We start from the raw sequence: 14,749 nt of genomic DNA on the forward strand, positions 1-14,749 counted from the left end.
ATTCTTATGCTCATATAGTTGGTTGTAGCAGATGGGAGCATGTTTCACTATAATGTGCACATGTATATTATGTATTTGGTTTCCAAACTTCTCAGTTGATTGTCATCAAGTACTATAATAACTAATAAGGCTGTTAGAGGTGGAAGTTTCTCACTGTTAATTTTAGGGGAGTAGCTCCTTCGGTGAGTCAGAAACTGAAAGGGCAGTGTTTATGTTGTGATGGTACAAGGATTTAAGCATGACAAGTCAGCTTTAAACAACTTCTGTCCTTTCTATGAAGATTTGAAACAGGCAATGTGATATAGAAACATGTAAAATGGAACATCTGAAGGAACTTGAAGACAGATCCTCCCCTAGACAAGTGCCTATCAGGGGTATTGAGGAGCGAGAATTAGTAGCTCTCTAAAAGCCACTGTGCTGCACAGTCAGAAAAAGAACAAGAATCTTGAATGTTGTCAGGGCACTGAGGGAACCACCAGCCCTGGCTGTCCCTGCCCAGCCTCCTCAGGGCTCCCCCAGCCCTGCCCACGGCCCAGGACCCCACAACATTCCCTCAGACCTGTCAGCCCCTGCCCCAGTGATGCCACAGCAGGGCTGGTCTCCAGCTCCCCACAGCCCTGCCCTGCCCAGCCACAGGTTGTGCTGAGCTGGGACCATCCATAGGCCCACATCCCAGCCTGGCCTCAGCCTGTCCCCATCATCATGGAGGAGCCCAATGTGCAGGTCTGGGGCTGCCCTGGTGCCCCCTGGGTGCCCTTCCCCTGGCTAGGCCATGGTACAGGCCTCAGGGACCCCCAGGGAGACCCCAGCCCCTGCAGACCCCCAAGAAGTGCTGAGAGATGGCTCCAGAGTCTCCAGCCTGGGACAGAGCAGAACCGTTCTGAAGATGAAATGGTTTATCAGCATATTATTTCACTCCAAGTTTTTAATATCCAATAAAATATAATTTATTACAACTGCAATTTTTGGTGGGAAAGCTAACTCATTCTTTGCTTTCATAGCTAAATAACAGTAGATCTCCAGGATGGGTTTTTTTGAGGGTGACGTGATGACGTGATGACTGGATCCTATTTCCAAGTCTCATGCTATTCCAAAGTCATGCCATGACTAAATGAATCACCACTTAAAGAGAGCTGGAAGCAATAGTAATTCAGACATCAGGATTCATTTAACACATTGATCCATAATACTGATGCAGACTGAGTCATGCTATTATTTTACAGCAGAAAATTCCTTTATCTGTTTGGTTACTTGCTGGTTTTCCACAAAAATCTGATAAATCTATACATATAGCTATAAACACATATGTATAAATGTATATGTATATAAGTATGCATGCATATAAACATATATTTACATTTATACATGTTTATGCATTGATATGTAATAGCCTAATATATAGAGAGATACATAGTAGCCTATACCTTTAGATTATAACTATAACCTAATTTGGTTTTATTCTAAATATGTAGCAGATTGCCTCTGCATTTATACTTAGTTATATACATCTGAAAAAACAAAAGTCATTAAAAATATTGTGCATGGGCTGCTATAAATTGAAGAAGACAGTGCACCCAAATCTGCTGCAAAAGGGCTGCTATTCCATGCAGCCTTTAGGGGATCTTCTAGCATCACTAAATGCTGATATCCAAGGGGATATCGCTTGGACTTGGTTTTATTTTGATTAGATATGTTCTTTGGTTAAAAGGTTAGGAAGATTCACAGACTTCATTTCTAAATTGATTAGAATTTTTTTAACCTTAAGCAGGGTACTAGAAAATCAGAAGGCTAGCAAATTTCTGATAAATAGGAACACTTTAAAACTATCTTCTGCAGGCTAGTCACAAGTATGTAAAAATGAACCTTCTATGTTGTAGGAAGTTGCTCACAGGAATACACATAATTAAATCTAGGCTTTCAGGAAAGTCATTGAGAATAAGGTCCTACCCTGAATGATAAGATTTATGTACAATTCCTTGCATAATCTTTCAGGAATAATTCCACTGGGTCTAAAGCCTAAATTTTCTTAAAATGTTTGCAAAACTCCAGCCTTAGTATTTAAACAGCGTTTTACATGAAGAAACTAAAAGGCATTTATACCTAAACTGTTTTTAGTAGAAAGTGTGTGTGTCATTTATACTTCGTATAGTTCTGGCCTATGAATTTGTTCTCTGAGAACTGTTACTCTCAAATTTTATGGTCACTTACTTTCTTTTATCACCCTGTTTTCTCTTTCTTACCCTCTAAAAAAAGGAAAAGCATCAATCTCTTACCTTGTTTTTTTTAATGTATTTCTTGTTTGTTTCTTTCACCCATAAGTAATGTTATTTCAGTTGTTTAAAGCTACAGTTGAGAGAGATATCATACATACATTTGAGATAAAATGTAAGATAACCATAAACTTTAGAAAGATAAAGCCACACTGGTTTTCAGAAGAATATTTAAATCAAAATAGAAGATTTTTAAGAATAATTTATTATTCCTCAAAAAGAAAATAAAGATGGACTAATGCAGCCCAGCTTTGCAGTAGTTCTTTACAAGTTAGACTTACTTGTAATGTCATTGGATAGAAGATATCTGATTATGAGAAACCACAGCAGGGCTTTCCTCTCTAAATGTGTGTCCAATACTTTAGGTAGAGTTTGTTTAAAAGAAAAAAAAAAAAAGCTTTAAATGGTTTTTGGTTTGATTTGGGTTTTTTCAGTGTAGATGACAAAATTTTTAAATTCTTCCTCCCAATATCATTTAGCATCAAGTATTTTCACTATCTTATAAATGGTTTTCCTATTTTGTAATATATTGTAGAGTACATTTAAAGCCAGGAGAGAATGTAAGCATGCACTTAATTTTTAAGCATAGAAGAGTTTTATAAGGTTTAGATTAGTGAACTCAAGAGGTCTAGTAACATGTTTAAGTTCTAAACATGGGCCTGTGTGCTACATTGTAGTAGTTTGTATATAGTACACCCATTAGGAGACTAAAATATCTTTTAGTCTTTTTTCATTTTCCATAGCATTTCTCTTATTTTTTCTATATGCAAGTTTATTTTTTAATAAAATGATTTTTTACTAGTAATTTTAACAGAGGACACTTACAAGAAAATCTTATGTTCAAGAATTACTTCATAACACCATTTTTCACTTTCTTACTCTTGAAAATCTTGAACATAGCACTAAGCCATGAAAAATGGTTTTATTTCAGTTTAAAGTTTACTTAAACCATTTAATAATAAACTGGTTAGTACTAATGTTTTTTTTATACCTAACTGTGGACAGGCCATTAATGTGTGATTGTGGATTACCAAGAGCAAATAATGTACATTCACTGTTGATCACAATTATAGAATCATAGAACAGAATCATAGAATCATTAAGGTTGGAAAGGACCTCTAGGATCATCAAGTCCAACAGTCAACCCAACACTACCTTGTCTCCTAAACCATGCCCTCAAGTGCCATGTCTACATGTCTTTTAAATACTTCCAGGGATGGTGACTCCACCACCTCTCTGGGCAGCCTGTTCCAATGTCTGACCACTTTTTCAGTAAAGAAATTCTTCCTAATAGCCAATCTAATATTCCCCTTTTATATTGGATTTTGGCCAATGACTAGAAACTACTTCTTGCTTAAAAATAATAAAATGTTTTTTTCTTCTGTCTGTGAAAAAAGTCAGAGCGGGTACGGCAAGCACATCTGACAAACAGCTCTGGCAGTTTTAGAGCTTAGTGAAGCAGTTATATTTAAATCATCACTATAAATATTTAAAAAACATTAGCATCCCTTTACCATTCCTAAAAATTCACCAAAGATTAATGGACTGAAAGTGAAAAAAAACACTCAGCAAAATAAGAGCATACTTTATTTTGGACCTGTGCTATAGAAATTTTATAAGGTAAACATGTTTCATAATCTTGGCTCTGGCAGCTGACAGTCTATTGCTGTCAAAGACTACTAACTTGAAGAGGATGGAATGCAAATCTAATTATATGACATACAAGATTTTTTTGTCTTTTGCTCTTTGTAATACCAGAACTGCCAGTTTGGGTGTTTTCATCTTAACACCACTTAGATGCCAAAGCCAAAATCCACTCTGAATAGTCAATACTTCTGAAACATCTTGCATACTGCATCTCTGGCCAAGGAAAATCTAGAGGGTTTCGGGAGGTTGTTTTGGTTTTTTATTTTTTTTCTTTCCTGAGCAGGATCACATTCAAATCCAAGTATTTTGGCAACTTTAATAGTTCTTAGATGTTTCTAATGAAATAATTAATTGACATAGCGTTTACTAGAAAACAGAATCATAGAATCATAGAATGGTTTGGGTTGGAAGGGACATTTAGTGGTCATCTAGCCCAACCTCCCAATATACATATATAAGTACAACTGTGGTCTTAGTTATTTCAGGAAATATCCTCTCTACCTTCAGGCTCAATGTGCAGTAATAGAAAGTGTCTTTTAGTAGGTACCATAAACACTGTGACATTATTTAAAAGTCTGTAAGTATAGTGGTCCATGTGTAGTCAAAATTATTGTCAAATTTAGGCAGCCACAGAGACAACTTTCTCAAAAGCATGAGTAACAAATTAAGAATAATCACAAATAAAATAAAAAGTTAATGAGGACAGGTAGTCCAATTATTATACACGAAATATTAAGCTTTATAGGGTATGCATACTTGTGCTGTATGTGGCGGGGGCAGGGAGGAAACAAAGTAAAGAAACCTGCATTTTTCTTCCTGGGAGGTATTACAGAAGAACAAGTGAAGAATAAAGTATTCTTGCTGTAGGAGCCACATACTGTGGCAAGGCACAGAGAATCCTTAATTGATTGAAGTAAGCAGCAGGCTAAAATAGTTAAAAAACACAGATCTATCCATTTAGCTCATGTTTTTCTGCCTTTTCAAGGCATCTGAATTTTCTTTAAGTACATAACAAAAAACTGCCAACACCTCATTTCATGCTGCATTTGTAAATGACTCCTTTAAGGCTAGAAGTAAGTAGTTGTTAGCAGAAATCTCACTTAGCTGTCAGCAGAAAGGTATCCTAAGAGAACCTAATAAAGTAATAAATAATATTGAATACAGTGTTTAGAGCTTCTGCGTGTAAAATAAGATTGAATCAGGCACAAGGCTTAGTAATCAACCACTCAGTACCTTTTCAGAAGTTTACAAAGGGGTTTAGAAGAAGAAAAAAAATATCTAAGTACTCTATAATCCAAAGAAAAAAATATAGAATATTATGAAATTATGGAGACTAAAGATTTTCTCATAAGTTATTGCTGTTTTGGCAGAGACTTCTTCATATTGTTTATTAAAGACATGTCCTTAAATACTGAAGATTTTTAATGTAATTACAGTATTTGTACGTTATTCAAAAATACCGTTTCATCTGTATTATTATAGGTATCAGGTTTATATTATTTCTTTATTTTCATTGCTATTTTGAGTATCAAAATATGTTTCCTAGGACAACAGTTTTGAAATAGGTGAAGTTACAACTTTTTTGTTCAGCCAGGTTTCACCTCATTTCGTGTTAGATGCCTTTAGTGTAGATATGAGGATCTACCACCCCCTTTTATGGTCAATAAAGAGTATCATCCAACATCATCTGGGCAGCTACTGTTTTCTTGCAAAGGTGTTTTAAGTTGACACTTGCTGGGGAAAATTTTTTATCTGTGTTTGCATATGATGACAGTGATCCCTGTGTTGACCATTGTAGCACAGTGGAAATTCACTCCAGTCTCCCAGATTCCCAAAACTAATCAAGGATGCAGGCCAATTTAGGGTTTCTTTGAATTACTTTTTCTGTATTTTTTGTATGAGATAAATAGAAAACCTTATACTTGTCACATTTACATCAGATGATTTTGAGCAGCTGGTTACTCTTAAAATGAAAACAAACACACACATATATATGTATACACACAAAGAAAATGGCTAAATTATAGATTACAAAATTAGAAACAAAGTTAAGAAGTAGAAATTAAACAAAATTACAGATCTCCATAAAGCACAAAATTAGTTTACATGACATCAATCTCTTTTATCGCTATCCCTTGAGTTTTTCTGTCACGGAAGGCGAAGAAACAATTCAGTAATGCTGTGTCCCTTGTGCTTTACTTGTATGGCTAAATCATTCCCTTTTACAGGTTCCTATTCCATTTCTAGGAGAGTGGGACTTCGCAGTGGCTGCTAAGTGTGAATGAAAAAAAATCAAACAAGAATAAGGGAGAGGGGATAAATCTTCCAGCCTGAAATACATAATTGTTCAGCTTGAATAGAAAGAGAGTATAATGTATCTTTCAAATCCCTAGTTACATTAAAAAAATTGTAAAAATCTATACTTTTCAAAACAATTAATTTTAGGTCAAGTTAAACCAACCTAAAACTAAGTTGAAACTTAGTAAAAACCACAAATTATTTTATTTTGTTGAATTTGCTGACATCTTTATTTTAATATTTCTTTTTTTTTATGTGAGTAGCAGTTGAATTTTAAATGTAAAATGCTGATTTGGGGGAAAATATAAGTCTTAGAATATAGATTTCTATATCCAATGTTTGAAATGAAACATATCAACATTTATTTTATTCCTTTTCTTCAAAATCATGAATATTTTCATTCTTCCAAAATAGAAGGGTTCAGACTGTTTGTTATTCATGAAGATAATTTTACTCAGCATAAGGTTTGTGGTTACTCCAGGACAGAATAGGAACACGGCTGAAACTTCAAGCTTTCATGGCATACGATGATTTCATATACAGCTCTACCATTTACCTACAGAGTTTGTCTCATCCAATTTCTGATCTTGTGAAACAAACTTCTTCTCTAGTCCTGTTTAATACAGATGGACACTATTAATATTTTTTAATATTTTTTCCTAATCTTTTTCATTGATTATATTATTCCTCTCTGCACCATTTCTCCTTATCTCTTTTGTGATGTGTAATAAATCATGCTTTCAATTTTATAGCTCTTCAAAATTATTCTTACACCACATACTGTCTATTACTGAGATTTCACCTCCTGCTCCCAGCTGGTTGATCATGGTCAGCCTCCATCATTTACTAGTCAAATTATAAAATAAGAATCTATTAGATTTATCTTTTGTTATTTACTTACTCTTAGGAGCAACTATTCCATTATCCTTCAAATTTCTATCTAAAGCCTTCTTTTGCCTTGATGCTTATAATAAATTTGTCAACATTCAGATTCTAGTAAGCTGATAACATTAACTTTCATAATGTCTTCTTTTATTATTTACTCCCTTCCTATTTGTTTCTATCTCTGACACAGTCCCAGGTCAGAGAGTTAACAGCTTTTGTTTTGTGCTTATAAAGGATTTTTCATAAGATTTTTCATTCTTTTTGTAGGATGATATTTATTTCAAGGAAAGCAAGTCTAATCCATAATGACAGTTTTCATACTTTCATTCTCTATTCCTTCTCCTCTCTACTCCATATTTCCTTCTCCACTACCCTGCTAATATATTATCATTTGAAGTTTATCCACACAGCAAGTCTGCAAAACCAAAAACCTCTTTAAAAAATATTACTTTTCATCTAGAAAACATTACTTGTGTCAGTAGCTCATTTTTATGTAAGAAAAAACTGAAAAAGAAAGAATCAACATTTAATGTACTGTAGGTAAAATACCACTTATAGGAGTTATCATGTGACCCTCTCAGCTGAAAGCAGAGCTGAAGCATTAAATATATTAATAAACTGCTTGAATAATTGTGTATAAGACTGTTTTTGCAACATTTTAAGGTCTTATCTTTCATATTCACAGGAGTATCTGTGAATTTTTATTCCATTTTATCAACCCTTTCCTCACTATTTTTTGAAGCTGAAAACCTCTAAACAAAATTTTCATGTAGTTACTGCATGTAAGTATGGGTCTGGATTTATTTCAAGTTTAAATATAAGATGTCTCATGTTCTTTCTGAGCCTTATTTTTTTCTCTTCTTTGACAGCATTACACAGAAAAAGTCCAGGGTGCATGGGAAGAGACAGTGGATCTTGTCTCATTCTGTTATCAGACAGAATTTCTTATACAGAGAAAAAACTAAGCAATTGTGAGAGTAGGAAAGGAGGAAAATGCCTAAATTTTGGATGGGTACCTCTTGGAACATCATTAATTAGGTTTGTTTAGTATAATGTGCAAGCTAAACAGAATCATAGAAGCATAGAACAGCCCAGATTGGAAGGGACCTTGAAAGATCACGTGATCCAACTTTTCATTGGAAAGGGAGCTTAATTGAGATGATCCTTCGCCCTGTCCAATCACATCTGGAAAGCCTACAGTGATGAGGTGTGATGGCTTTGGCTGGGATAGAGTTAATTCCCTTCACTGTAGCCGGTGAAGTGCCGATGGCACATTGATGCTTTAGTTGCTGTTAAGCAGCGGCTCAGTGTCACCAAGTAGCGCCTGTAGCAGTCGGGGACCTTCCCAGCTTCCCGCGCTCTGCCACGTGGGCAGGAGGCCGGGAGGGGCGGGGCCACAGCCAAGTCAGCTGACCCCGACTGGCCAATGGGATGTTCATTCCATACCATGTGACACCATGACCAGCGCATTAACGGGGGCAGTTGGCGCACAGAGGGGCGGTTGTGGCTCAGGGACTGGTGGCGTCGGGTTGGCGGGCGGTGAGCAGCTGCGTTACATGTTATTTGTTTTGGTTGTTCATTCCCCCTTCCACCTCCATCCCAGGTTTAATGTCTCTCTTGTTATTTTCCTTTTTATTGTATTATTATTGTTGCTATTATTAATGTTTTATTTTAATTATTAAACCGTTCTTATCTCCACTCATGAGCTTTACCCTTCTGATTCTCTCCCCCATCCCACTGGTGGGGGAGTGAGCGAGCGGCTGTGTGGGGCTGAGTTGCCAGCCAAATCACAACATGGGGACTCTACCATGTCCCTGGGGAGGTTGTTCCAGTGAATAATTGCTCTCACTGTAAAAAAATTCTTTCTTATTTAATGATAAATCCTCTCTTGGTGCAACTTGTACTAGTTGCCCCTTGTATTCTGTGTTATTCCTTGTGAAGTGACAGCCTTTGTCCTCTTTGTAGCCACCTTTTAAGTATTAATACTGTGATAAGGTACTACCTGAGCCACAGAAAAAACTTCAGTCTTTCCCCATAGGAGAGTTTGTCAAGTCCTTTGATTATCTTAGTGGAAACATACAAAACTAATCACACTACCAAACTATAAACACCTATATACTTGCTGATGTCCCTAGGATTCCCATTTAGTCACCAAAAAACCAGAGAGATTGGTATTGTCACAGAGAACAAATCAGAGGCTAATGAGGCTCATGTCCTGAACTGCCTTCTGAAACTGCTGCTTTCTTGCTATATACATTTACAAGGGAGGTTCAAGTGAAATTACCATGATCCCTTAGATCCTGTCTTGCTCCTTTCCAATTTCTTCTATTTAATGCTTGTTAATGTTTTAACTCCTTGCTGTTATGCTGAAGTCCCATCATAAAACTGATCTATGATTCAGGTGCCTCAGAAATTGCTGTCTGAGAAGGGAGGAACGGAACAGGAAATTCATTTACAAGCAGAAGAGAAAAGAAGTAAAAACTGAAAAGCATGGTGCTGCCAAAATGGTCACTGTAGCTGGAGCTCTCCAGAAATGAAAAAGATATCGGCAAGAGATTTAAGAAAAGATATTTCTTTTTGAAAAAGCAATTGAAATTACTGAACCAAAAGTTGACTGAAAGATAGATATTTCTAGACATATATACATATTTATGTGTATGTGTCAATATGTACACACATATATATATATAAACAGAGTGAGGAGCTATCAGATTGTACTAAAGAAAATTTGAAAGCATTCTTTCCTGTGAGGGTGCCAGAGCAGTGGCACAGGCTGCCCAGGGGGGTTGTGGAGTCTCCTTCCCTGGAGACATTCAAAACCTGCCTGGACACGTTCCTGTGCCCCCTGCTCTGGGTGTGCCTGCTCAAGCAGGGGAGTTGCACAAGATGATCTCCAGAGGTCCCTTCCAACCCCCACCATTCTGTGATTCTGTGTACTTAAAGAAATAAATAATTTTCATATATACATTTTTAAAAAGAAGGGGGGTAATTACTGAAGCATTAGAAAAAAATAAAACTCTCAGTTCAAGCTGACAGTTTTGGAGGGCTTGTGGAATGGATGGGCCAATTCAGCTCAGCACACCTATCTTGGGTGTCTAAACATTGTCTAGTGTAAACTACCTGCCTAGGATATTCTTCTAGTAAATGGGGACAGGTACTTTAAGACAGGTGGCACAACTCACATTTTATAAACTTATACGAATGACGTCCCCAATTCAAAATTTTGTTTGAGAGCACTGTGATTTTAAAAGCATTGCTTCAAGTCCAAGCTATCCATAATCTACATGATGTAACAGGAAATACTAAAATTGTTAAATGAAGAGCCCAGTTCAGAACCCAATTCAAATATTTACAACTACAAACTAGTATTACTAAATTACAAGATATTGCACATTACAATTAAAATGTTACCAGTTGAAAGCCTGATCAACACCAAGCCTAGACACTGACAATAGAACAATTTGTGAGTTCTGAAGAGCGTAATGAAATAAAAATACTAGCAGATCTTCTGGAGCACTTAAAATATGTTAAAAAAGATTGAAACATTTAATGTTTTGTGGGTAGAATGTCATTATTTATTTATAATGGTAAAGTGTGGTAGCAAAAGGCAATCTTTTTTCATGGAGCTACTCCTACCTATGCAGTGTTTACAGCTCTGAACAGATGCAGAAAGTAAGGGACAAATATGGCATCTTCCCAAAAAGGATAAAGAAAGATGGCATCTAATCCTCTAAATACTTAAACAAAGCAGGCAATGAAAGTTCTAAAAGACAAGATGGTAATCAGGGAAAGGCTAAAACTGAGATATTTGGAAGATCTGGAATACAAAGACTTAGTTGAGCTACTTCTAATTGCAGGCTAAGGGTGCTTGGCTGGTGGTGTCCCCAGTTCTGCTGTCATGATTGTGTAGACTGTGGGACCTAGTTGGACATACTGTAATTTGTTTAATTTTCTGTCTCTTGTGCTTCTGCATTTCAGTTTCCTTCCTACCAGAGTAGGGAGGCAAGGACAGATTGTAGTCAACCAAGTTTCCCCTTGACATGTGAAAAGGAAATAACAAATATGGTGTGTGTAAGATGTGAGAAGTACTCATACCTTAAAATTTAGATGTAATCTTGGATTTTCCAGGAGCTGATTGGCCTCTAGAGACAATAAAAACAGTCACTGATACTTTTTATCTGTTATTTTCTTAGGGATTTTCTTTCACAAATACTTCATGGAAACTTGGACAGTTTTTCTAACTTTCAACTAAAAATTAGGAAATTCAGATAAATTTCTTACCTAAAATTGAGCTATTTTAATATTCCAAAGGTACCTAAGCCTGGTGTTTAAGCACAATTTCTTGACCTTAGACACCTAACTTTGCTCTGATAACAAACTGTGGATACCACAAATAGTAAGGCATTCAGTAATTCAGTTGAATATATAAAATGCAGAAATTGATAAAGGTTTGCTCCAAGGTTGTTACTGTGGTATTCTACTTAACTCTACACAAGACAAAAAAAAATATTTTTTATTAAAATATATAAGAGTATCCCATAAAGACATACTCATATGGATTGCATATTTACTTCTATATTAACATTAACTATACACAACAAAAAGAGGAATGAGGCCATAAAACATATCCTGGTGAGTACAGTAACAAAAATGTCCTGCAAATAAATTGGGGCACAGCAGGAAGGACTCTGTGTGTAAGCAGCAGGCTCTTAAAATTGATCATCTGTCTTGCTGAAAGTTAATGGAGCTCTCTCAATATAGAAACAATATAGTCAATCATGCTTCGTAGTATAATTAACTACTGACTAAAGTTGGAATGAGTTGAAAATATTTCACAGATGTGGCAGAAAGACTAGCAGAGTTGATGATCTTCTGGTTTTGTAATACAGGTGGGAGATGTTGAATGTCTATATTGAGATACTGTGCACCTAAGCAGGATACAGTGTGAGATTATTTTTACACTGTTATGGAATTTGTAAATGCAACTCTGCCTTATACATATTTTGATACTACTGGAATTTCAAATCATATATTATATCATGGATGTCTGTAAAATCCAGATCTGAATTTTAGTTGTGTTACTTAGTCGTGATACGTAAATACAATCTTTCAGAAGTGCTATTCAAAGTATAGATAGTCTACGTCCTGGTAATTGAGAAACATAGGTGTCAGCATGTCATCAGAAAATCGATCAACAGGTAATAATCATGAGCTGTACATGAATTGATATAGCTAGAAGTAGATTTAAAAATAATCTAATACAGTGAATGATAAACTGTTCTGATGACAGATGCAAAGAAATGAAACTTCATCCTGGAAGAATCAAGTACCACTGAAAGAAGCATCAAGTCCAGCAGGAGAAAATTCTAAAGTTACTCCTTTCAGCAGGTGTCATGAAGTCATTCCAAACATGTAGAAAAGATGTTTCAGTACTGTTCACTGGATAAAGGCCAGGCTGAAGCCAGTTACATAAATCATATCTATATGTTTCTAAGTAAACTATGGTTGAGTGGCAACCACTTTTGAGTCACTTTGATAACAGTAGTTTTGGAAATTACTTAGCAAGTTTTCAGGGTCATCTCTTGACCTGGTTCCCCAAGAATTAGTAGTAGAGATCTGATTTGATTTGGTTTTAATTTAAATTTATTTTTAATTTTTTTTTTAATTATTATTTTATTTTTTAGTACTGTAAGACAATGTTGTGAAGATTCAGAGTCTTGAAATAGCGATGTGTTATTAAAGAGTCCAGGACAAGGACAGCCAAGACACCAGAAAGCAGGGGCCTGCATCATTTTCCTCAGTTTCAGTGATTAACAGCAGGGCTAATAACACAGATATCAGTTAAAAATGCTGAGCATAAGAATAATTAGAAAGGCCAGCCCAGAGACATTGCTGGTAATGCACTGAAAGAAAGTTAAGCTTTAATCAGGAGTCAGTACTAGTCAGTACTGTAAGGGCAAAAGTGCTTTTGATTTCATGGCATTAAGGTCTGGCTTATGTTCTTCTGGTAGGAGGCACAACTGAAAGACAGGCTTAGAAAATTCTACTGTAATATGACATACCTGAGGCATACCTTCCTTATAGTGGCACATACACCTGAGCTACGTATGAATCATCAGCATTACATAGTGTATGGGTTGATCATCCATGAAAATGTGAGTGAGCCTGAAGTTTAATGTATTTTCTAAGATATTGTTTCTCGTTATAGAAGTAGTGAGTGATCTGATCTTCTCACTGCACATGCCTGTGACTGAAACATCAACTAATGACAGGTATGCATATAGCTTTACAATAAGAAGGAAACAATGATGGGGAAGAAACTTTATCAGCTAGCAGATTGCACCTTAGAAGACTAGAAGAGCTCAAAAGCAAATATAGGTTAAAGCTGCAGAAGATATTACACAGAAGTGTGTTTCTGACATATAAAGATTATGTTGTATGCAGTCATCTTCATGTTGAGAACCAAATAGTTGAAACTGAATGTCCAATAAAGTAGGAAAGAAAAGAGATTGTTTTATCTATATTTTTTTCTAGAATAGTATTCTGTAAACTGTTTTGATTATTAAGTCCTACAAAGTTCCCAATGGAAGGGAAATTTTAAGCCACTTGAAAATATATGGGTTTTTTAGTTACAGAGAATTAAAGATCCATATAAAGATGTCTCAGACCCTCAAAAGGTCACACTTCATACATTGACTACCAATGCATAAAGGATTCTTTTTCTATATGTCTTCAGAAAAAGGGGCATTAGAACAGAAAAAAACTAAAGATGTCTAATCCGATTTTGTTATCTTATAGAAAGCTTGTAGTGTTCATCATTAAAACAGAGTTTATTCTTGGAGTAAGATTTTTTTTATGAATAGTAATAGAAATTTTATTAGTGACAAGGAAAAAGTGCTTGATAATGCATGTAAGCAAATTTTTCAAGACACAGTATGAGTTTTATTCTGTAGAGTTAAGAAGAAGTAAATATGTTCTAGGTTTTGGCAGTTTAGGAAACTGTTCATTCCTCCTGATGATCTTGACACACATTTTTGAGAGGACTTCTTGGATTTGTAATTTCTCTAGCAACATGAAACTGTAAGACAGAGCCCATGGAAGTTTACATAAGGAAGGCATAGCTCTCTGAAAGAATACAGGGGAGAGACTTCCTCACTTTTAAAATCCCTTTCTTTGACTTCAAAAAGAAAAAGAGGAAAAAAACCTACAACTTCACGTATCATTGTCATTAATAAATGACATTGTAAAATAAAATCTGGAGGGGGCTTTGGCTTTTTAACTTTCACAAAGAATTTTTAACTTTCAAAGAAACCACCAGAATCTCCTGCTTGAAATTTAAAAAAATATTTATTTCAATTTTTTCTGATTGTCTTCATTTTTAAAATAAAAATTTTCGGTCATGAGCAAGGAAGGTCAAAGCATGCAAACTGAAGAGTTATTTCTTTCCCCTTTAAAGACTTGTGTTTCATGTTTAAATGGCCTTGTGTAGTACTTGCTGAAATCACAGAGGGTCTTTTCATTGACTTCATTGAACAATGTTTGGGCCTTGAATTAGAATAAAAAGTAGAAGTGACAATACATTATAGCAACAACCGTTGTAAGGAAATAAAAAAAAGAAAAAAATAAAAGATTTTTCTGTGAAGGTAGAG

Source organism: Phalacrocorax carbo, chromosome 1, assembly GCF_963921805.1.
Source record: "Phalacrocorax carbo chromosome 1, bPhaCar2.1, whole genome shotgun sequence".
Classification (NCBI taxonomy): domain Eukaryota; kingdom Metazoa; phylum Chordata; class Aves; order Suliformes; family Phalacrocoracidae; genus Phalacrocorax; species Phalacrocorax carbo.